The sequence below is a fragment of the Cryptotermes secundus genome, unplaced genomic scaffold (genome assembly GCF_002891405.2).
Source record: "Cryptotermes secundus unplaced genomic scaffold, Csec_1.0 scaffold26, whole genome shotgun sequence".
NCBI lineage: Eukaryota > Metazoa > Arthropoda > Insecta > Blattodea > Kalotermitidae > Cryptotermes > Cryptotermes secundus.
In genome coordinates, this window is record NW_019743656.1 from 731,427 (window position 1) to 755,310 (window position 23,884).

At 44.4% G+C, this 23,884-nt stretch overlaps 1 protein-coding gene across 2 annotated transcripts in view; it reads left to right on the forward strand.

Annotated features, from left to right (window-relative positions):
- LOC111874138 overlaps window positions 1-23,884 on the forward strand; it is a 611,561-nt gene that overhangs the window by 102,249 nt on the left and 485,428 nt on the right. For both annotated transcript variants that reach the window (XR_002844492.2, XM_023869365.2), the window contains exon 2: window positions 10,616-10,641. The gene's annotated coding sequence lies outside the window, so the exon portion shown is untranslated. The remainder of the gene's footprint in view (window positions 1-10,615; window positions 10,642-23,884) is intronic.

Here is a 23,884-nt window from a genome sequence, read left to right on the forward strand (position 1 = left end):
GGTTGCTCGCCTTTATGTGTTTGTTTATGTCATCTCGCTATTTATGGTTGAGACAGCAGTATGTGCGTAAGTGATCACATACGACGTTGAATGGCGGGATGATTAGAAAATAATTACTCGGCAGGGATGTGGAAGGAAACGGACATGACCATATCTGAAGTACTTTTTCAGTATTTGCATGGATGGGCTGCGGAAAACCACGAACATCTTCATTCATTTTAACCACTATCCATTGGCCGCGCCGTAACTCAAGCGGTTAGTCGCTGGCGGCCCGGGTTCGATCACGGGTCTCGTCAAGTGGGATTTATGGTGGACAAAGTGGCGCTGTGGCAGGTTTTCTCCGAGTACTTCGGTTTCCGCTGCCAATCTTCATTCCGCCAGTTGCTCCACAATCACTCTCGCCTATCATCTGGGGCTGGTACAATAGGCCAGTAGTGGCCGCAGTACAAGGGGCTTAGTCCCACCCCACTAGCAATAAAAAAAAGACCGCTAGCCATACAGACATATCTTTGGTACGAGACAGCAGTGCTACCAACACGATCGCAGTACTGGATGCCTCAGGTCTTGTCTCCTTCTTTGAATGCATGTATGGAAACTAGCAGGGAGGTTTCCATTTTACGCGTCTGTGCTCTTCGAGACGTCATTTGACATGTCCCAAACTCCTGAACCTGTCAGATTTCGCTGAAGCACTGAAGCGAACTGACGAGACCTGGCGACTAACTGCTTCGACGTGAAACATGACTGCCTATATTAAGAACTTCGCTCCAAACTCACATGGTTACGCTGTCAAATGTCTGTTCGCGTCAGCAGGGCTGCAACTGTCCACAAGTTCAAACAGCTTAATGTAACTCGGAGGTCGCGTGAAGATGGGAAGGTCATTAGAGGTCACTGAGTGGGTAAAAATTGTATAAGCAGTTTCCATTAAAAGGATATTATTGAATTTTGAGGTTCTCAGTGACTACCATCTTGGATTCAACGCCATGTAGTCTAATAGTTTGCCGACATTTCGGAAGACTGTACTGACAGCATCTTCATGGGACGAAGAAAAAATCAAACAAGAAAGCGGCAAGAAGCAGGTGTCAAGAGGCGCCTCTTCTTACTGCTGCTTCCTCTCTGAAGCTGGAATGAGCATATTCTTCCGAAACATCGGTGAACTGTCGGAGGTAAGCAGCATCTCTCACGTCTTACTGGATATTTGATTGGCTAGCCTTTCGTCCCTGAAGACAGAGGCAGCACATTCCTCCGAAACCTACCAGACTACACGGCACCACGTCGCAGAAGCGAGAATTCCTTCGCAAGGCAGGCCCTGTGTCTGTGCCTTGCCCTCGGACGCTACTGAAAACTGCGATACGGTCGTCCAGTCGGTACATACAGAACGAAAGGCAAAATTATAGTTTATGTTTTTAGACAACAGACGAGAAGACAAAAATGTTCTTGACTGAATGGTAGCAAGCATTACCCGAGTTTAGAGTCTCCTCATAATTTGCTCCTGAATCAGGTTTTGATCTGTTATCGTCGTTCCAAAATATCCGAACTGTGCCACATTTTCAGAACATATGTTTCCTCTCTTTATATCATGATTTTGCCCTGCATTTTGGTGACGAGACAGCAACATATACTTAGTTTTCTCTGTGCTTACTTCTAGATCAACCTCTTTACTTGCATCAATTAAAGTTTGTGTGTTTTTCTTTATGGTATCTACATTATCACCCAGTAGATTCACATCATCGGCATAGGCCAACAGCTGATGTGTCCCGTTTAGTTTCAGCCCCACCCGGTTTCCTTGGACCTTCCTAATGGCATATTCTACAGCAAAGTTGAAAAGGAGTGGCGATAAAGCACCTCCTTGTTTTAGATCATTCTGGATAGAGAAATTATCAGACAAATGTTTACCTATACATACTTCACCATACATTTGTTTAAACATATTTTAATCCCAAACTCTATCAGAATATTGTACAATACTTCCCTCCTAACTGAATCATGGGCTTTCTTGAAGTCTACGAATAGCTGATGTACTGTCTCATTGTACTCCCATTTTTCTCCAGTATCTGACAAATGCAAAAGATCTGATCAGTAGTTGATCTGTTACGTCGAAACCCACATTGATGATCCCCAATAATTTCATCTGTGTATGGACTTAAACTTGAGAGAAGAATATTGGACAACATTTTGTATGAAGTTGATAATTACTACAGTCAGTTTTATCACCCTTCTTGTGAACTGGTACAATAATAGGCTCCTTCCAGTGATCAGGAAATTTTTCCTTATGCCAAATACAATTAATTAGCTTGTGGATCTTAGAACGTAATATTTCGCTTCCCGTTTGAATAAGTTCTGCCGGAATTTGATCACTACCTGGCGATTTATTCCTTTTCAACTTCGCAATAGCAACTTCAACCTCAGAAGGGCTATGCTCAGGTACTGACGGCTCAGTTTTATGTATTTCTGTCTGCCTAACATCATTGACCCTATTTACATTCAATAACTGAGAGAAGTAGTTCCACCTATTCAAAATGTTGTGGTAATCTGCAAGCAGATCACCATTATCATCCTTCAGTAAGTTACTTCCTGGTTGGTAACCCCTCTTAAAGTCATTTATTTCTCTCTCTTCGTTGCAAGCTCATTAATTTTGTCTTTCAGATATTCCCTCTTTTTATTCCTGAAATGGCTCCTGGCTTCGCGTCTTGTAATGTTCAGATTAACCCTATTTATTTCGCTTGGATTCCATAAACACTGCAGTTTGATTTGTTTCCTTTGATGTAATAATTCTGAACGGCTTATGCTTCTTCAGTTCGTAATAATTTAGAAACTCTTTGGCTGAAATTTTGATATTCTCTCTGATAGTTCCCCAGGCTCTCTTAATATCCACCTCAGCGTCTAAGTTTTCCTAAGCTGCGAACCTGTTCGAGATTTGTGAAAGAAAATTGTCGTTGTGCAGTCGAGCTCTCTTGTGTGTCGCTGCTCTCGGGGCTTAGCAAGGATCGGACGAACGCTTTGTGCATCCACAGCTACTCCTGTCTGCCTGACGTAAATGCTTTATAACGTCACTACCGTTGCTGGTACAGTGCCGATAGAAGTAGCCTGAACACTTTATCCAGTGTTCAGCAGCAATCTAGCCAAACACTCTCTGTGCAACTTTCATCTGCGACTTTATCTCGGGCCGAGACGTGGCTTCCAGCAGTTTCTGAGACTGCAATCTGTACAAGACAAGGTCTCTCACTCTCATAGGCGGATTTTGTGAACACTGTAATGAACCATCTGGCTCCATTAAAGGTGGCGAATTTCTTGACGAGCTTAGCGATCATCAGCTTTCCCAGTAACATAAGGAAAGTAAGCAGAATGAACACAACAAAATCGAGCAGGTTAGCTCAAGCGACAACGCTTCGAACTTGTATCCGGTAAGTGGCGGGCTCGAGTCTCTGTCGCAGTATCTGGTGTCCTGACTGAGGGTTTCTTGATTTTCCCCAGTCCCTCCAGGCAGACGCCGGGATGCTACTCTAGGCCGCGACACTTTCCGTCTTCATCTTTGCGCATTCATCGTTTGTTCTGTGTTGCCTGAGCTGCTGACAGCGTTGCTAAGTCCCTTACGCCTGCGCACTGAACTTCTGTCTGTTGTATGGCTGTTAGTTTGGTCTCTGCACATTTCCACACCGTTCAGCCTGTTTCGACAATATCTGACAAGGTGACAGAGGACCTTGCTGGGGGAAAGCACCCGAAGATTTCGGGACCTCCTCCTCGTCGCAGAGCATTGAGCTTCCCTCAGTTCGGTAGAGCCTGAAGGGGCCGAAATAATGTCTTTGTTAGTCTGTTATAGTTTTTGAGATATTTAATTACCATTTTTTTAAATAAAGATAGAATATTTAAAGAGAAATTCTCAAAAGCTTGATAATCGGCTTTATGATGAAGCAGATAATTTCCTACTTTATATTAATATCGTTAGGATCAAGATTATAAATCATCACTGCATCAGACTTAGTGACGATCGGTGAGCAGTGTCTAGGAAAGGCGTCGGATGGATCGGCCAGCAAACCTTTAGTAAACACCTCGAGAGCCATTTGTGCGTTTCTGCACTTCATTAGCCGTGAGCTTTTATATCTTCTCTGAGAATTCTGTTTCTAATTTTCTCTTTACCGTTTTCTGAAAAGAATTTCTATTGCTTTGTTATGCGTATGCGTTTACTCTTTGTGCCTCCCTGTTTTTGCAAACCTCTCTTGTAGTTTCTCTCTCAAAAGGCCAGTTCACACGAATAACACTGTGTTTTCTTGAAGTGGGACGGGGTGAAATGTCATTATGTGAAACATTAAGAGGCTGCTGCTTTATGAACACGCGGAACCTCAGCAGTCTGCTTCGCTTTAAATACACAGCTACTGAAACAGCCGCATCTACAGGGCGATTCATTTTACACCGTTCAAACACTGTTTTATATCTCACCTAATATAAAGCATGCATCAGGATTTACAGTGCATTCTGAAAGTGTCGTCCATTGTTTTTAATGTATCAGATGTAACAGCCGTCTCGATTAAAGGTAAAAAAGTAAAGCTAGCCCTGTAACAACAGGCCGTGAAGGACCATAGGGTTGTGAGACGTCAACGCCCCCACACTTTCTTTAGACAGTCGGCTCACAGATGGCGGTAAGTTTGTCGACCTTACACGCCTACCGCCCTTTACCCCGCAGGAAAATTCCTGGTGCTCATTTCTGTTAGAGGGTCAGTCGACCACAGGTCATAGTGCGGCTGGAAGGATTAGGTCAATTGAAAAAATCCACCTCATCGGGACGCGAACAAACGACCTTCAGGCTTGTAGCATAGTGCCTCAACCAACTACGCTACCGATAGTCATCTTCATTACATTTATAAATTGATATATTTAAATATAAAATACAGCGTTTTGTAAGGATACTTTTTTTAAATTCTTCATCTTGTATAGTCATACACAACCATTATTTAAATTTTATGGAAATAAAAAATATGTTACATTACATGTGCCCTTCAGAATTAACAGTTCACCTACGTCGCGTGTAATATCCGAAAGGCAGATTCTAATTAAACTTGGTACACACATCCTGCCATTTGATGGTATTGCATCTCCATAGAAAGAACATATAAGGTTGGCGTGACTGTACAGGGACTCAGCAATGGTGGTCAGTACTTTACATAACCTTGTTCAGTGGCTGTTAGAAATTTTAATTAAAATTTTCATTGCGTAGTAATAATTAATGAACCAGAGTAGCTAAGCATGTACTGCTTGGTGCGGACAAGGGCTGTAAACACATGTGTGGTAGGAAGTTTATTTGATTTACGCATTTCAAGTATAATTCCTGGCATTAAACACTAGGCGAAATGTCACCTATTCCACGCTTAACCCTTCAATAGTCCAGGCGTTCATCTGAATATGAAGAAGCAGTTCGTACCTCACAGGAAAGACATTTTTCTCCATAACAAAGAAAATTCTGTTAGTGCTTAGGAATGAAACTGCCGTTCATTCTGAGATAAATACAGTGTATGGGCAGACTGCGGAGTCGTTTTTATGTTGGCAATATTAGAACGGCCCGTATAGAAATGGCTGGAGGATGCTGGTCTGGATTCATCTGGCTCAAGCTAGGCTTCAGTGTCGTGTTCTTGTGGAGCTCGTAATGACGCTACTGCCACATAATGAGAATTTCTTGCGTAGGTAAGCGACTGTCTGATTCTGATGGACTGGGATCTCCATGTTGTTAGTTTAAAAGGGATTTTAATCAGACTGTAGTTAGAATTACAGAAATAAACTGAGTGCTGCGAAGCTTTGAGGAAAGCAAACGCAGCAAGAGAGTCTCTTGTTTCAAAGAGACGGTGCGATGCGTCGCGGTGCTACAAAGCATGACCGTCCCTCCGTCCAGCCCACATTACCAGGCTCAATCTACGGGTCATCAAAGGGCGAATCTGCCCCTGGAATTTATCTTACAATAAACACTTACCAAAGACAGTGGCTCTGGCCTTCATTATTATTGTAACAGAATCAGAAAGGGGCCTTTCGGTACTGAAGCGGCACCTTTAAGGACATGTACACCCGTAGTTGTGGGTTCAGTGCCTGAGTTTTTTTAGCAATAAACTAGACTGAAAATTTCATTTGTCAGTACAAGTACAGGTACACCAACTCACAGATAACTTGTTTCTTTACAATGTCATATACACGTATTGAACTGTGAACGCGAAAGAATAATCTGTCTCACAAGTTTTACGGATTTTCACGTTTCGAACCCCTCTGAATTGGAGAAAGTGGTTTCCGGAATGCCGCATGTCTATTGGCCTGCTTGCCTGCCTGCGTGCGCTTCGCTAATGCCGGAGCGGTTGGATGGACTTTATTCATAACCAGTTTATCTGAGAGCTTTATCTGTCGTAGGTCGGTGCTCAGTGAATATGAACATCCTCTGCTTAACTAATTAAGCACTACGCCATGAAGATGTATGGGAGAGTGAATATATAGATCCACGTTTTCTGACCTAGACCCTAGTAGGAGGTATTCCATATTCCGTATTGAGAGGGTGGGTTTCCCCACGCACTTTGACCGGTTACTGGTCCATTGTGCGTCCCCCTTTAATTTCTACTGTCTCCATACCCTACCAGTACTGGTGCTTACTATCGGCCCCTTTCTGCCAGCGAGGTTCCAACCCCTTACTGGCAGTAGTATCTAATAGTTAGTCCCTTTCTGTCAGCGAGGTCGTCCCTCCTCTGGCAGGGGTTCCTAGTCCCTTTCTGCCAGCAAGGTTTCTACCCTCTACTTGGCAGTGGTATCTAATACTTTAGTCCCTTTCAGCCAGAGAGGTCCCCCCTCCTCTGGCAGTGGTACCTGATACTTCCCCCATCTACCAGAGTAATTGGAAACTAGTTGGGCGGGAAACTTGGCCTAATTTTGCTCAGAGGTCTCCTAGAGACATGACGTTCTTTTACGTGCCGTAAATCTACGACACGGGACCCACGGCTTAAAGTCTCTCCCGAAGGACTTGTTCGCCGAATTTTTCCGTCCTTAAAAATTCCACGACCTCCGCCGGGTTTTTGAACCCGCGTACCTTGAGTCATGAGGTGGGAACGTTACCCCTAGACTACGGAGGCCGCTCTAGTAGGAGGTAAGTGGTGAGCTTCAAGCCCCGGCCACTTTACCCGCAGGAAAGAACCCCCAGTGCCCATTAAATTGTAGGTTGGGTGGACCCAAGAACCGGTCTGAACGAAACGAAGAAGTGAAAATTCTTAAACCTACTGGGACTCGAACGACGACGCCTCGGTCGTCCATCCCGTATCCAGTCGCTATACCGGCTCATGTTTTCGTGTTTATAGTGTTTATAAATTAAGTCAGTGCATTGTCTCTGTAATGTGTAATGATGAATTGTTAGTATTTTCCTTTCATGGGATATCTGTAATTTGTGTACTGTTAATGCGGTTACATGTGCATGCCTGTTGCCTGTCAAGTGTGAAGTGTGGGTGATATGAGACTGACGTGGAACTGAGGGGGTGGAGCGTGTGTGCTGCTGTTCGATATATCGGTTTATAAATGTCGATGTACGTTTCGTTCATGTGTAATCTAGCTTTACTAACTTTATATATATATTGTCGCGTATCGCGGGGTATATCGCGACAAATAACTTCTCGACGTATTTGATGTAGCGAATTCTATTTCACATTCGCACTTACAATCACCCGAATTACAGATTTACGATTACTGCTATCTGCAGTATCACAAATAGTACACTCCAAATGCCAGAATACAACTGACTAGTTGCTGGCTAACTCGGTGGTAGCTCCAGGACTCACTGACTGACTCAGTACAACTCGACTCGGCGACTGTTACAGTACAACTGAACTGTGAATAGCCTTCNCGCAACATGTCACAATATATATATATATATACTATATATGTTGTCTTCCTAATGTGTTCAAGTGTTTTACTTTTCTCTATCTTTACAGTGTAGTGTCTGGTGTAGTACCATATGTTGTTATGTCCTTTGTTCAGTATATGATTTGAATATCCAGAGTTCCTGTTATTACTAATTGCTTGTGTATGTTCTTTATATCTAGCATGAAATGTTCTGCCTGTGTTTCCTGTGCATTTCAGTGAGCAGTCTACGCATTTCATTAGTTATATTCCACTTTTTCTTATCCGTTTGTGAGTGTGGTGTTATTGTGTTATGTATTGCGTTCTGAATACTACTTTATTGATGTTTCTTTAAAGAGCTTTGTGGTCCTCTTTGTCTCTCTTCCAGTGTATGTGAAGGTAGCCTCTTTCTTCTTTTGATGTTGTAGGTTGTTTTCGTTTTGTTCGTGTGTGGTGCGGTATTTATTGATTCGGTTGATGTATTTGAATGTTGTGCAGTGCGTTTTATGACAGAGATCTGTTTAGTTTGCTCATTCTGTTATTGGATATGTTCGTAATCTATTTAATAGGCTCATAATTAATACGCGATGTATTTGTCCACATGGGTGTCATAAGTTGTTGGGTATTATGATGTCTGTGTGTGTTTTTCTCTATATTACGAATTCTGACTTTTTGTCTTTCGGTGTATTGTGAGATCCAGGAAATTAATTGCCTTATTTATTTCATTTTCAATTGTGAATTTTATATTGGTCTGTTCTTTATTGAATTCTGTTAAGTGTTTATCTATGTTTGTTTTCCTTTGGTCGAAAATTACAAGTCCTTCATCTACATGCTCCAGTATACAGTTATTTAATCAGGATTGGATATATTTGCGTTCCATATGTTGGGGTTTTGTTTCCGCTACTATTGCGGATGTTGGGGCACCCATTGCTAATCCATTTGTTTGTATGTAGTATTGTTTCTCGAATTTAAAATAATTTTGTTCTCATACTGTTTTGGGTTAGATCGGGCCGCGAAGTATTCTAACAGAAACATCACAGTATCTCTGTTACAGAACTCGATATATTAAAGTTAAGTTGAAAAATAGTTGTTGTTTACACTGGAAATGAAACAACACGTGGAAATGTATATATTTTAGGGAGGGGTTGGCCACTGAGTTACTGACCGCAAAGTCATGACGCATGTGTAGCTTCCACTGCGTAATGTGGAGTTATATTAACGTTTAACATCCTAGCAAGCTTTAGGATGGGTAGGGTTATAGTCACTTCTATCCATATTTGCTTTTACAGAGCTGCATGGAATCTTTCATATTATTTTAATCTGAAGGAGTTTGTTGGCGCTGATGTTAAGAAGGAATCCTTAAGCGGTCTGCAAATCCTGCGATCACGAATGCATCTGGAAGTGCTGTGTAACTCCTTCCATGCATTGCGCCTTGAGTATGTTCCTGTTTCATTACCTCAAGTCTGCAATGCATCCAGGCATTTAAGAATTCAGTTCCTACCTCACAGGAAACGCATTACGTCTCCGCTACAGAGCCCAGTAGGTTAATGTTGTTCATGGAAACAGTCGCTGTTTATTGTGAGACTCACATGGAACACTGTGCGGTAAATATGACGTTTCTTTAACTTTTGAATATGGTAAAAGATAACAAGATAAAGCTATCCCTGTAACGGGCCTTGGATGCCCGTAGGGTTATGAGTCGTCGAGGCTCGCACATTTTCTGGATAATCGGCTGACAGATGGCGGTCATAAGCGCCGGCTGCCCTTGAGCCCCCCAGGATGATTCCTAGTACTCATTTCTGTTAAAGGCTGAGTCGACCCCACTGCCATAGTGTGGCTGGAAGAATTCGGTTAGTTGAAAAATCCAAAGACCTCGTCGGGAATTGAACCCGTTATCGTTGTTATCAAATGTCTCCTCAACACAAAGAAATAATGGTGGTCGGGTATTTGAAGTGGATCCCAGATATCTACCATATATCTCTTTTAATATTCGCACTTGAATTATTAGTTTCTTTAACATTCACGGATAAACAGACCCGTCGCTTATTCGTGAATCTATACATTCATCCCCATACGCCTTCATGGCGTAGTGCTTAATTGGTTAAGCACAGGGACTTCACCTTACCTTACCTTGCTTTGTGTGTGGTGTGGAGCCGAGTGTGACCCGGGACCTCATTTCATAAACGAAAAGGCAGAGATGTGTTCTGTCAGTACTAGAAGTGTACCTGGTCTTCGGCCGGGACATGGCTGCCGTCCGTGTCAGTAGCATAGAGTAGACCTACAGCAGATAAAACCTTGAAGCAAGAATAACACTCAGATCGATAAATTCAATTTTTTCTTGTAATTTAAACCCCTGGGAATGAGGATTCGAATCCCACCCAGAAACTACGCAGCACTTGCACAGCAGTGGCTACCGTACATATTGGTAATAGTACGGAGTGAATTTCACAATACTGTGTTTTTATTTAGTTTCGCTGTAGGAATCAAACAACAGATTCTTTTATGTATTAAATTAACAATCGGCTCGGTTGATCATCTGCCCTCGCACGATTAAATTCGTAACATATGCTTAGGGTCTACTGTTAACACGGTGTTCACATTTCGAGCTTTTTCCTGGGACAACAAATGTCGCCATGGTAACAGAGTCATTGCCTGTCGGAGTTCGTACATAGTTGAACTTCTAAACCTTTGTTTTGTGAAGTCACGTAGCCGTTGACAGTTTCTTTGCAAAGTATGTTAATTAATTATCACTGTTCTCTCATTTCAGGCCGCTGAGGGAACCCTCTCCCTTCGGTAAGTAGCTCTGTCTTGTCTTCACGCAGGCTTTACATTTCTTCTGTCTGTAGGACTGTGGCTCAGACCAGCCTATATGCTTCGTTCCTTTTTGCAATAGCCGCGTCTTCTCTCTACCAGGATCTTAACTACACTTTAAGACAGATTAACGCTTCGCAACAGTTTGATAGCTTCGCAGCTGAACCGTGTTTCCAACCTGCCGTAAGCATGGGAAGGCTCGATGCAGTTCCTGTGGGAAATACTTATTAATTTCAGTGAGAGATTATTTTAATGACTCTGTCAGTATCCACACCGTACCTCTTCTAAGGCAAGGACACTGAGGGACGCGTCCGTGGTCTGATCCTGATAAATCCTGGAATTTGCATGGAGGGACAGTAGAACGAGGAAGGACATCCAGCCCGAACAAGCCGAGGCTCCAGTACACCACATTTGGAACACAAGTCTAGATAGAGAGTGACCACTGGACGAATACCTGACAGCTAAGTCGGTGTAGCTACGGGCTAGACGCCTGGGGTTCGATTCCCGGTAAGGGTACGAGACTTTTCTCTACTTCACAGAATCCAGACCGGCTCCGGGGCCCGCCCAGACTCCTATGCAATGGGTACGAGAGGTTCTTTCCTCAGGGGTAAAGCGACCGGGGCGTGAATCCGACCACTCTACACCATCTAGGGCCGAGGTCAAGAAACTTGGAGTTATACCTCCACTCCCCCATACGTCTTCATGGCGTGGCGCTTATTTAATTCAGCACAGGGACAATTTTACCTTTACCTTCAGTAATATTTACTGCTACTACCACTGCTACTTCAGGGCCGAAGTGTCTAAAGTGGATGATTTCGCAAAAGAACTGTGGTGGGCAAAGAAAGTGGAGATTAGTCCCTTATCTTGGTCGCTAGGGACAGTGGACCGGGAACATAATGCAGCCGGCCCTCTCAAGGGCCCCAGAATGCATTACTTGCCGGTGGGGTTTTTGTGGTACACTGTGGGACCCTTAAAAGGGCCGGCAGAACAGCTCATCTTATTGGCCGAGAAGTGCCCAATCTCCATTCCACCTTCCCTGCCTCGTTATGTTTGGAAACAGGATCCTATATAACTATAAAAGTAAAATGTAAAGCTATCCCTGTAACAGGCAGTGAAGGCCCATAGGGTTGTGAGACGTCGAAGCTCCCACATTCTCTCTAGACAGTAGCCTCACAGATGGTGGTAAGTTTATATATATATATAAAACTTGCTTACTTCAGACACTTCGACCCTGAAAATTGTAGCAACATGTACCACCGAAACGTGGGACACATCGCCCACATCCACGCGGACGGAATTGACGTCAGTTAAGTGAAATAATAATGTTGCCAAGTGCTGATGCAGAAGGCTCGCTGTGTGGCGGTGACAGGTGTTTCAGTTTTGGATCCCCCGTTGCGTTGCTATTCCAGTGCTGCTCGTGGAATGAAGATTTGTTGGATGTTCATTATGTATCCTCCTCTACCCCCTTCCCTCCCCACTGTTGTTGTCCTTACAGTCCCGTTTCTCTGCATTCATTAGCGTTGCATTTTATTTAAATTTCAGCTCATGCAGTTCTGCTGAATTACCTCATGAATGCGTCATACGTTTCTATGCTGTTATCTCTTGAATTAACGAAATTAATTTCCCCTGTGCTTGAACTCTGACATTTTGAGTAATTTTTATGTCCACTCCCTGTCTGTGCGCCTGGGGCCGGGTCTGTTGACACCAAAGCATTCCGTACTTGCCCCCTTGTGACGTCATGTCGGCCAACCTTGCGTGGGCCCATTGAGCAAACAACGGCTCATTTGAAATTCACTTCGTCAGTTACTCCTGTAGAAACATTCCCTTTGAAAGATCTGCCGTTCTTAGGGGCTGACTGTGAGGAACGTGAAGACGTGACGCCGTGTCGTCTGGTAGATGAGGGCTGGATGACCCTGGAACGATCCGGACAAAAGCGTGAATGTCTGATCACCGACACTTTTGTGACCAGACCAGACCAGACCAGGCGAATTAACTTTCCCATTATTTCTTTCGCAAGAAGCTTCGGTGTCTTGAGGGCAGTGAGCCGTAGCTTCGCGTCCCTCATCTTGCTGCATTCTCCGCACAGAGGTCTCCGCCTGTACGTTCCCGAACTGGAGAACGTAGCGTCGGATGATAGAATGATGAATTGGAAAGGATGTGGAAGGAAGGGCTCCTAGTCTAATCAAAGTACTTCCCTTAGCATTTGCCTGGAGCAACTGAAGAGAATCATGGAAACAATCAGGATACCCGGCATCCTATCCAAGATTCGAACCTCGCACCTCGCAGATACAGGGCTAGGACACTACCGCTAGACTTATTCCAAATTCAGAATACCTGTATTCTTGTTACGGACAGTAAATATCTGAACTTCTGTGTACTGGAGTTTACTACCTATTTTAATGCTTACAGTTACTCGTTTGAAGCTTGAAGAGGGGGAAGAGGACCGCTGAATTTTATGGGGGGGAGGGGACAGAAAATGTTCATGCATCGAAGGTTCTCAGCCAATGCCCACTTGTACTTCTGGTATAGAAAGATATTTGAGTACATGGATTTCATCTGAATTAAACATTCAGTCCGTACCACCCCTATCCGTGGGGAGGCAAAGAGCCAGGCACTCACCTCCGTGTACTGCCGAGAAGATTGCCTGGAGCTATACCTCCACTCCCCACGCGTCTTCATGGCGTGGCGCTTAACTATGCAGAATTTTTACACATCTTGACTCTACCATTTTATATCTTCTTGCTGATTGATTGGTGGCTTGTTTGCCTTACTCTTCCACCTTGAAGATGGAGACAGTTCGTCCCTCTGAAACATGAAGAGCTTCTACAGAACTAATTGGCGTTAAGTTCCAGTACTCTTTATAGTCATTGCTATGAGGACCTCAAATCAAGCATATCTTGAGTGGGAATTGTCATGGTATTCCTCAGTATATCTAACAATGTGTCGGTTATACTACCCCACATCGTTCCACATGGCTTCCCACTCATTCGCTAATAGCCCTATCCGGCTGCGATCTGCGTTCTTAGCTACTGACTGCGTCTCTAAACCGCAAACAAACGGATCTGTGTTCTGGCGTTAGGAGATATCACGAAGCGTTCTTAGATACTGACTGCGTCGTTAAACCGCAAACAAACGGATCTGTGTTCTGGCGTTAGGAGATATCACGAAGCGTTCTTAGATACTGACTGCGTCGTTAAACCGCAAACAAACGGATCTGTGTTCTGGCGTTAGGAGATATCACGAAGCGTTCTTAGATACTGACTGCGTCGTTAAACCGCAAACAAACGGATCTGTGTTCTGGCGTTAGGAGATATCACGAAGCGTTCTTAGATACTGACTGCGTCGTTAAACCGCAAACAAACGGATCTGTGTTCTGGCGTTAGGAGATATCACGAAGCGGAACGAAGTTTCGAGTTTGTACCTTTAATGGAAAAGTTCTGTGGTGTGGGACCCTTAATTGCAATTCGGTGTGACGCGAAGCGCATTTCGGTTTGATAATGGCGGTCTCCGTGAAGGATCTCACTTTGTTCCTGTACGGGGGTGGTCCCTCCGCCCGAGAGGCCCTCCAGCTGGGGTCTCGTCTCCAACAGCGGTAATGAGAGCCGTAAACTGTAGCGCAGTCTTGTGGTACAGGCCCTCCGGGGCCCCTCGATTGTGCCCTCCACTCTTAACACCCCTTCTCACTGCCTGCCAGCCGAAACTTTTCTGCAAGCTTCATCAGTTGGGCTGATTAATATTAATGCTGATATTTTTTTTTAATTGGATGTGAAAATCTGAAATCTTATTTAATCCAAACATTTACACTCTGAAAGAGTTACTTCAATGAGCAGGTCCTCCCAAGCGGGAGTGTTCAGTTTGGAGGTGGTTTTGTACCCCGCACGCTGGAAATTCAATATTTCGAGTTGGTTCCGCCGCGGACAGGTACAGAGCGAATTCGTATCTGATTGGTACAGTCTGGACAGAGCAACTGCGTCATAATTAGCCGGGCTGCGCCTTCATACGGTGATTATCCTGACTGACTTTTCCATACGTGGTTCCCATACGTACATTTGGGGGCGCGTCCACTAGTAAGCTCTTCCCGTTAACATCAACATTCCAGGCTCCTAGGCTCCAAGAGGAATCCAGAACCTTTCAGAAACCCACGGCGCCACATGTATGAAACCGTGAAGTACCACATTAAGCTCTATTAACACAGAAATTTAATGCCCATATATGTAAGTTCCGATAAATATAATAGACTCAGTAATTCAATTAATCAAGATAATTGAAAGCGTCTGGATTGATCCACGGGAAGACATCCCGGGAAAATTATTCATTTTACTGATACATGCATGGGTTCGAGTCCAGGCGAATTAATTTTCCCATTATTTCTTTCGCAAGAACAAGAAGCTTCGGCGTCTTGAGGACAGTGAGCCGTAGCTTCGCGTCCCTCATCTTGCTGCATTCTCCGCACAGAGGTCTCCGCCTGTACGTTCCCGAACTGGAGAACGTAGCGTCGGATGATAGAATGATGAATTGGAAAGGATGTGGAAGGAAGGGCTCCTAGTCTAATCAAAGTACTTCCCTTAGCATTTGCCTGGAGCAACTGAAGAGAATCATGGAAACAATCAGGATATCCGGCATCCCATCCAAGATTCGAACTGAGCACCTCGCAGATACAGGACTAGGGCATTACCGCTGGGCTTATTCCAAATTCAGAATACCCGGATTCTTGTTACGGACAGTAAATATCTGAACTTCTGTGTACTGGAGTTTACTACCTATTTTAATGCTTACAGTTACTCGTTTGAAGCTTGAAGAGGGGGAAGAGGACCGCTGAATTTTATGGGGGGGAGGGGACAGAAAATGTTCATGCATCGAAGGTTCTCAGCCAATGCCCACTTGTACTTCTGGTATAGAAAGATATTTGAGTACATGGATTTCATCTGAATTAAACATTCAGTCCGTACCTCACAGGAAACACATCACGTCTCCGCTACAGAGCTCAACCGGTTAATGCTGTTTAAGGAAATGATTGCTGTTTACTGTAAGAACCATACGGAACACGTAAATACATTCTGTCGACCAAATCAAGAGGTTTCGGTGCTGAAACAGGCGGTGTATGTAGCTATAAGAACTCGTTTTTAACTGTTCCAGTTTATGCTCTGTTTCAATATATGAACCTCATTACTTTAGCTGCCTGTTATCTGCTGGCGCGGCGTAATGTCCCGTAGTCACGTGTTCCTGTTTCCCGTCTTGATGAATTACGTCGCAAGTTGTGTACAAACTTCGTGCTCTTATCTTGTACTTTCCCGTGTTATTGAACAAAAGCGGTCTGCCCCCTCCTCTCCACCGGCACTCTAACAAATGGAGTCACATTAAAATGCAAGTTCCTAAAAACGACCCGAAACAATACGGGTCACGCGGGTGACAGATTGGCGCCAGTCGACACTGGATCCGTGCCCTGAACCTTGAGAGCGCAGTGACAGCTTTTTTTCTGCCGTGTTTCGGAACTAGACGTTTGTGGATTATCTTATTCCCGTCTTGCATGCTACATGCCCTTCGCATCTGATCCTACTTGATATGTTCACCGTAATAACACTTGCCGAAGAGTAACCAGAAGTCTTAAGCTCCTCGTGCTCCGTGCCCTCTGTAGTGACGTAGGGGCTCGGACTGACTGTCCTGCAGACACAGGCCGACAGCCGATGTGATAGCAAATGTCCGGCTCCTCCCGGTTTGATGCCCACCGGGAGCGGAACTTAGGTCGCTCTTAGACTTTCACCTCTCTTGGTGAGTTCTGACACCACCCTCTCATTTTGCGCTTATGTAAAGTGTATTTCGGCCGGTCACGGTAGCCGAGCGGTCTAAGGCATGTACTATCTTCTCTCGCTTGGAAACCGGGATCGTGGGTTCGAATCCTACTCAGGGCATGGGTGTTTAGTTTGTGTGTGTGTGTTTTCTGTGTTTGTATACAGGTAGAGGCCTTGCGATGAGCTGATCACCCGCCCAAGGAGTCCTACCGAATGTGTAAGATCTAGAAAAACCGAAGTGAACGGAGAAGTTTATGGAGGTAGGCCTAGGCCCACTGGGGCTGTAGTGCCAAGAGGGGGAAAAAAAAGTGTATTTAGTAATGAGTCACGCTTTTGACGTGCATTCAGTGTTTGATATTCTGTTAGATTCAGGCGTTAGAGCATCATTACACCGCCTACTCACTCGTCTACTGACAAGGAAAGTTTATCGACTAAAGTAGATTAATCCTTTACAGCAACACCTGCTCCAAGCCCCAAAATCCTGGGTTTGCCCCTCACTGTGTCCTGAGGCCTGTGGGTTTCATATGAATCTCACAATAATAGTTACTTCCATAAGAGCATTAACCGGTTGGTCTTTGTAACGGAGACGCAAAGTGTTTTCGATGAGACAGGAGCGAAACATTTATACGATTTTCGGGCTTCCAAGCGCGAAGCTGACCACACCTCCAGCTAGAGCCGAGATCAAGCGAATGTGGATCTATACATCCACTCCCATACGCCTTCATGGCGTAGTGCTTAATTAGTTAAGCACTGGGACAACTTTACCTTTTACCCCAGCTCAAGGAGCCGAAGGCAACAAGTGTGTACGCTACACTGCGATGTCCCGCACTGAACTGCATGAGGCAGCAAAGCACTTGTTGTTGCGGTGGATAGGATGGGCTGCCTTGCCAATTGACTGATTTCTGACAGTCTGTCATCAGTGATACAACATCGAGCGTTTTATCCGATACCACTGAATCGAAGAACAAACATAAAATCAGTGTAAAAGCAGGGCTCTAAACGTAAGTGCACGTAACAGTAATATATTTATGAGTTCTGTGTGTGTGTATAAAGAGGACAGAAGACAGTACGTATCCGATATAAACTTTGCAGTTGACAGTAACATCCAGCAGAGTTCCGCTTCTGAAAGCTGCAGCTCGGCTAGTCACTGAATTTCAGCGTCTCATGGGACCTAGTGATTTATCAGTGTTCACAGGAGCCTACCTGTAGACCGAATCTGGTGTACGCCCTCCTACACTCCTTCAATAAGATCCATTTTGAAATTATCATCCCATTTATGCTTAGGTGTAGGCTTTGCCCCTCAGGTTTTTCAGATTGGAAACCTGCCATTTAACTGCAAATTATGGGCTTTCATCTATGTTTATTAGGATCCACACAGCTGTATCCTTTCAGTGTGCAACTGGAAACTATTAACCCTTTAATATACCGTCATAACTGCATGTACCACCTGCTTCATCATCCAGAAACTATGCATTGTGCCCACACAGTGTATTTATGTGTTCCGTATGGTTCTCACAATAAACAGCGATTGTTTCCCTGAATAGCATTAACCGGTTGGGCTCTGTAACGGAGACTTAATGTGTTTCCTGTGAGGTACGGACTGAATTTTAGAATATTCAGACGAACCTCGCGCTTCATTTGGGTTCCGACCCTTGTCACGTGCAACGCGCAACGCTCAGCGCGCAGCATCGATACAGATGTTTATTCATGCCACCACACATTAGTTCTGCATTAAAAGAACTTCAGCACTAAATATTAATTTTCATGTCTGATTAGATTATGATGTGAAATAGGTCAGTCCGCGTTATTAATTGAATATGCGCCATTGTGAGTGACAGGAGCCGTGCAGACTTGTGCGATTGTTTGTCCCTTGTTGGGCGCAACGTGACAGCAGCCCCAAAATTGTATTTCAGCCGTCTGCATGAGGTGCACAAAGATAATGTCATTATGGGGAAGGCGTTTCAATCTGTCCGTCCGCTTGTTTATCTCCGAAACTTCTTCGTAGATTATGATTAAGTTTGGTAATGCTTGATCTACATGACAGATAAAAGATAGAGCTATCCCTTTAGGCCGCGCCATAGCTCAAGCGGTTAGTCGCTGGCTTCCCACCGCGGCGACCCGGGTTCGATCCCGGGGTCTGGCCAAGAGGGATTTGTGGTGGACAAAGTGGCGCTGGAGCGGGTTTTCTCCGAGTACTTCGGTTTCACCTGCCAATCCTCATTCCACCAAATTTTCCATCATCATAATCACCCTGGTCGGGCTACAATAGGCCAATCAGTAGCAGCCGTGCCGAGTGGACCCAGTTGGACTCCACCCCCCAATAAGCGAATCTATCCCTTTAACTCGCCGTGGAGGCCAATAGGGTTGTGAGACGTTGAAGGTCACACATTTTCAAGACAATCGGTTCACAGATGGTGGTGAGGTTGTCAGCCTTACATGCCGCCGGCCTTTACCCCACAGGAAGATTCCTGGTACTCATTTCTGTTAGAGACTGAGTCGACCCCAGAGCCATAGTGCGACTAGAAGGATTAGTTCAATTGAAAAAATCTAACGACCTCATGCGGAATCGAGCCGGCGACCTACCGGCTTGTAGCATAGTGCCTCAACGAACTGTAGCCCCTACATGACAGTACTGAGGTGATCTCAATTGGAGCGACTCATGAATGCTTATCAGGAAGTTAACCAAGTGCTCAGTTTGCCCATTGCCGTATTCACAAGAACTCTTACTGGTGTCCGTTATTGTATTGCAGGAGTTTCTTCCGTAACATGCTTGTNCGCAAAGTGTTTTCGATGAGACAGGAGCGAAACATTTATACAATTTTCGGGCTTCCAAGCGCGAAGCTGACCACACCTCCAGCTAGAGCCGAGATCAAGCGAATGTGGATCTATACATCCACTCCCATACGCCTTCATGGCGTAGTGCTTAATTAGTTAAGCACTGGGACAACTTTACCTTTTACCCCAGCTCAGGGAGCCGAAGGCAACAAGTGTGTACGCTACACTGCGATGTCCCGCACTGAACTGCATGAGGCAGCAAAGCACTTGTTGTTGCGGTGGATAGGATGGGCTGCCTTGCCAATTGACTGATTTCTGACAGTCTGTCATCAGTGATACAACATCGAGCGTTTTATCCGATACCACTGAATCGAAGAACAAACATAAAATCAGTGTAAAAGCAGGGCTCTAAACGTAAGTGCACGTAACAGTAATATATTTATGAGTTCTGTGTGTGTGTATAAAGAGGACAGAAGACAGTACGTATCCGATATAAACTTTGCAGTTGACAGTAACATCCAGCAGAGTTCCGCTTCTGAAAGCTGCAGCTCGGCTAGTCACTGAATTTCAGCGTCTCATGGGACCTAGTGATTTATCAGTGTTCACAGGAGCCTACCTGTAGACCGAATCTGGTGTACGCCCTCCTACACTCCTTCAATAAGATCCATTTTGAAATTATCATCCCATTTATGCTTAGGTGTAGGCTTTGCCCCTCAGGTTTTTCAGATTGGAAACCTGCCATTTAACTGCAAATTATGGGCTTTCATCTATGTTTATTAGGATCCACACAGCTGTATCCTTTCAGTGTGCAACTGGAAACTATTAACCCTTTAATATACCGTCATAACTGCATGTACCACCTGCTTCATCATCCAGAAACTATGCATTGTGCCCACACAGTGTATTTATGTGTTCCGTATGGTTCTCACAATAAACAGCGATTGTTTCCCTGAATAGCATTAACCGGTTGGGCTCTGTAACGGAGACTTAATGTGTTTCCTGTGAGGTACGGACTGAATTTTAGAATATTCAGACGAACCTCGCGCTTCATTTGGGTTCCGACCCTTGTCACGTGCAACGCGCAACGCTCAGCGCGCAGCATCGATACAGATGTTTATTCATGCCACCACACATTAGTTCTGCATTAAAAGAACTTCAGCACTAAATATTAATTTTCATGTCTGATTAGATTATGATGTGAAATAGGTCAGTCCGCGTTATTAATTGAATATGCGCCATTGTGAGTGACAGGAGCCGTGCAGACTTGTGCGATTGTTTGTCCCTTGTTGGGCGCAACGTGACAGCAGCCCCAAAATTGTATTTCAGTCGTCTGCATGAGGTGCACAAAGATAATGTCATTATGGGGAAGGCGTTTCAATCTGTCCGTCCGCTTGTTTATCTCCGAAACTTCTTCGTAGATTATGATTAAGTTTGGTAATGCTTGATCTACATGACAGATAAAAGATAGAGCTATCCCTTTAGGCCGCGCCATAGCTCAAGCGGTTAGTCGCTGGCTTCCCACCGCGGCGACCCGGGTTCGATCCCGGGGTCTGGCCAAGAGGGATTTGTGGTGGACAAAGTGGCGCTGGAGCGGGTTTTCTCCGAGTACTTCGGTTTCACCTGCCAATCCTCATTCCACCAAATTTTCCATCATCATAATCACCCTGGTCGGGCTACAATAGGCCAATCAGTAGCCGCCGTGCCGAGTGGACCCAGTTGGACTCCACCCCCCATTAAGCGAAGCGATCCCTTTAACTCGCCGTGGAGGCCAATAGGGTTGTGAGACGTTGAAGGTCACACATTTTCAAGACAATCGGTTCACAGATGGTGGTGAGGTTGTCAGCCTTACATGCCTCCGGCCTTTACCCCACAGGAAGATTCCTGGTACTCATTTCTGTTAGAGACTGAGTCGACCCCAGAGCCATAGTGCGACTAGAAGGATTAGTTCAATTGAAAAATTCTAACGACCTCATGCGGAATCGAACCGGCGACCTTCCGGCTTGTAGCATAGTGCCTCAACGAACTGTAGCCCCTACATGACAGTACTGAGGTGATCTCAATTGGAGCGACTCATGAATGCTTATCAGGAAGTTAACCAAGTGCTCAGTTTGCCCATTGCCGTATTCACAAGAACTCTTACTGGTGTCCGTTATTGTATTGCAGGAGTTTCTTCCGTAACATGCTTGTTACTCTGTACTTCTCATAGCGAATTGTTATACCAGTTTGCAGTAACCACGTTTATCATATCATTTTAATTCGTGTACTTCAAAATGTATGAAAGCGAAGTACGTCCAGGGTTTATTTATTAGTGCGTTTCTCTCCCAGCCTTTTGTACTTAACAAAGGGACCTGCCTGTAGTTTTCGCTCTGTAGCCTTATATAAACTTTTGCTCAATCGCAGCTCGCAAAAAAGGCCATTGTTTCAATTGTGCACAGTGTAATGCGTGAAAGGTCTTTGTAATTTCAGTGGACACAAAGATGCTGTTGTCATAGCCACGCGGCTTTCATCTGCCTCTCTATTTGATTTGTGAATGCGAGTTGCATTTCATTTGGCCGTGAATCAGATCTAATCGTTTTATATCGGAGAACAAATTTCATTTAGTATTTGTTATACAGAGTGTCCATGAATTTCCTGTCTGCTTTATTATTGCGCAAACCATGAATTGTTTTAGCTATGGGCCCATGTTCATGACATTTTTTCTTCCAAGACTTCTGTGATTTCCCCTTCGGGCTGGAAGTTTTGCTATTATTGCACATACACGTACGCTCATTGCCAGTTGAGCTATGCAGAAAAGAAAATTTTACTACTATTCCAGTAATTTAAATAACATAGACTGAGGGTGTTTGAGAACAGGTTGTTGAGGAGAATATTTGGACCGAAGAGAGATGAAGTGACGGGAGATTGGAGAAAACTGCATAATGATGAGCTTCATAACTTGTACTCTTCTCCAAGTGTAATTGGAATGATCAAGTTAAGGAGGATGAGGTGGGCAGGGCATGTAGCACGAATGGGAAAGAAGATGAATGCATGTAGGATATTGGTGGGAAAGCCAAAAGAAAGGAAACCACTGGAAAGACCAAGGCGTAGATGGGTGGACAATATTAAAATGGATCTTGTAGAGATAGAATGGAATGTTATGGATTGGATTTGTCTGGCTCAGGATAGGGACCAGTTTGGGGGTTCCTGTGAACACTGTAATGAACCTTCGGGTTCCATGAACACGCTGGGAAATTCTTGAGTAGCTGCAGAATTGGCGGCTTCTCAAGAAGGACTCAGCTCGATGTGTAAGTAAATAAGTATTCCAGTAATTTAAGTTGGGAGTTAATGGACACGCTGTATAGTTTTGAACATACACAGCCATGTTGAGATTTTCGACATTGGCATCATTAATTTTTAAATTAAAATATTTTTAATATTGAAATGTGAATTCCGTAACTATGATACATACCCCCCACTAACTCCCCACCCCCACTCATATCACATGCTGACGTGTGCCTGTTGGTCTTTGTTTGTTGTAATCCGGGTTTCAGTTCCCGGACGCTGTAGTATTAAAATGGAAATATTACGAACAAACATGAGTACTCGTTCTTCGCCCGTGATATGATTGGTACCACTGTCAGTATCATAGCGTACAGTGGCGGAAACTTTAGGAAAGGGATAACACTTAAACTGAGAAATCACAATTACCTCACGTAATTAAAAAGTAATTGGGAACGAGGATTCGAATCGGACCAAAAACTCTACCGCAATTGCATAAAGCTTTAACAACCATGACTGCCGTACATATTGGTAAGAGTATGGAGTAAATATCATTGTAACTTTCGCTGTCAAGAAAAAGTGGGGGACGCTGCGTTGTTTTTATGTTAAATAAAATATTAACGGTCTTAGGGTTTCAGTTGTGTGTTCTGATCCTACGTAACAGCTAGAAGGCGAATGCAGATACAGTTGTGTTCTCTCAAGCCGCGTTAACTCCGCGTGACCACATCCGTGTATAATTGGATGCTGTACGCTCAGCTTGCAAAACTCTCAGGGTCAGTCGGCTGATTACAAATCATAACGCACAATTTTCCAATTCATTTCGTGGAAGTAATTCGATCAGGGGCCTGCCTGGTTCAGCGGATCATGTGTCTGAAATGGAATGGGCCCATTGAAGCGGCGCGGGTCTCACCTTTCTCTGCTGGAATGCAGAGAAATGCAGAGCTAATTGTCTCATAACAAAGGTTCTAATGTTTGCGTACATGAGTACCCTCGGCTAACTACCATTCATCTAAATCACTTTAGACTTATTAGTTAAAGTTACCAAATTCGCTACCTAATCCGGCGTAATTCAGCGAGCGTGGGTTCCTCTGAGGACTCGATTTCCGACGCTGTGACTCTCTAGCCTATAATGACGGCGTCGCGACGCAAAGTTTAGATTCTAGGTTACCCCGATCAGTGTGGGAAGAATGATGAACTGTAAACATAAAGGTCTTGAAGTAATCAAGTACTATTCCAACATCGCCTGGAGTGACTGTGGATAACCACGAAAAGCCTCAGTCGGGACAACCGGTGTTGGGGTCCGAGTGTAGAGGATTGTCGCTACGTCATCCCGCGAAGAACAGCCTGCTTTCTTTTTTAGTCAGTGCCCCCACGCGAGCAAGTAAAGAGATGCAGTCTTATTA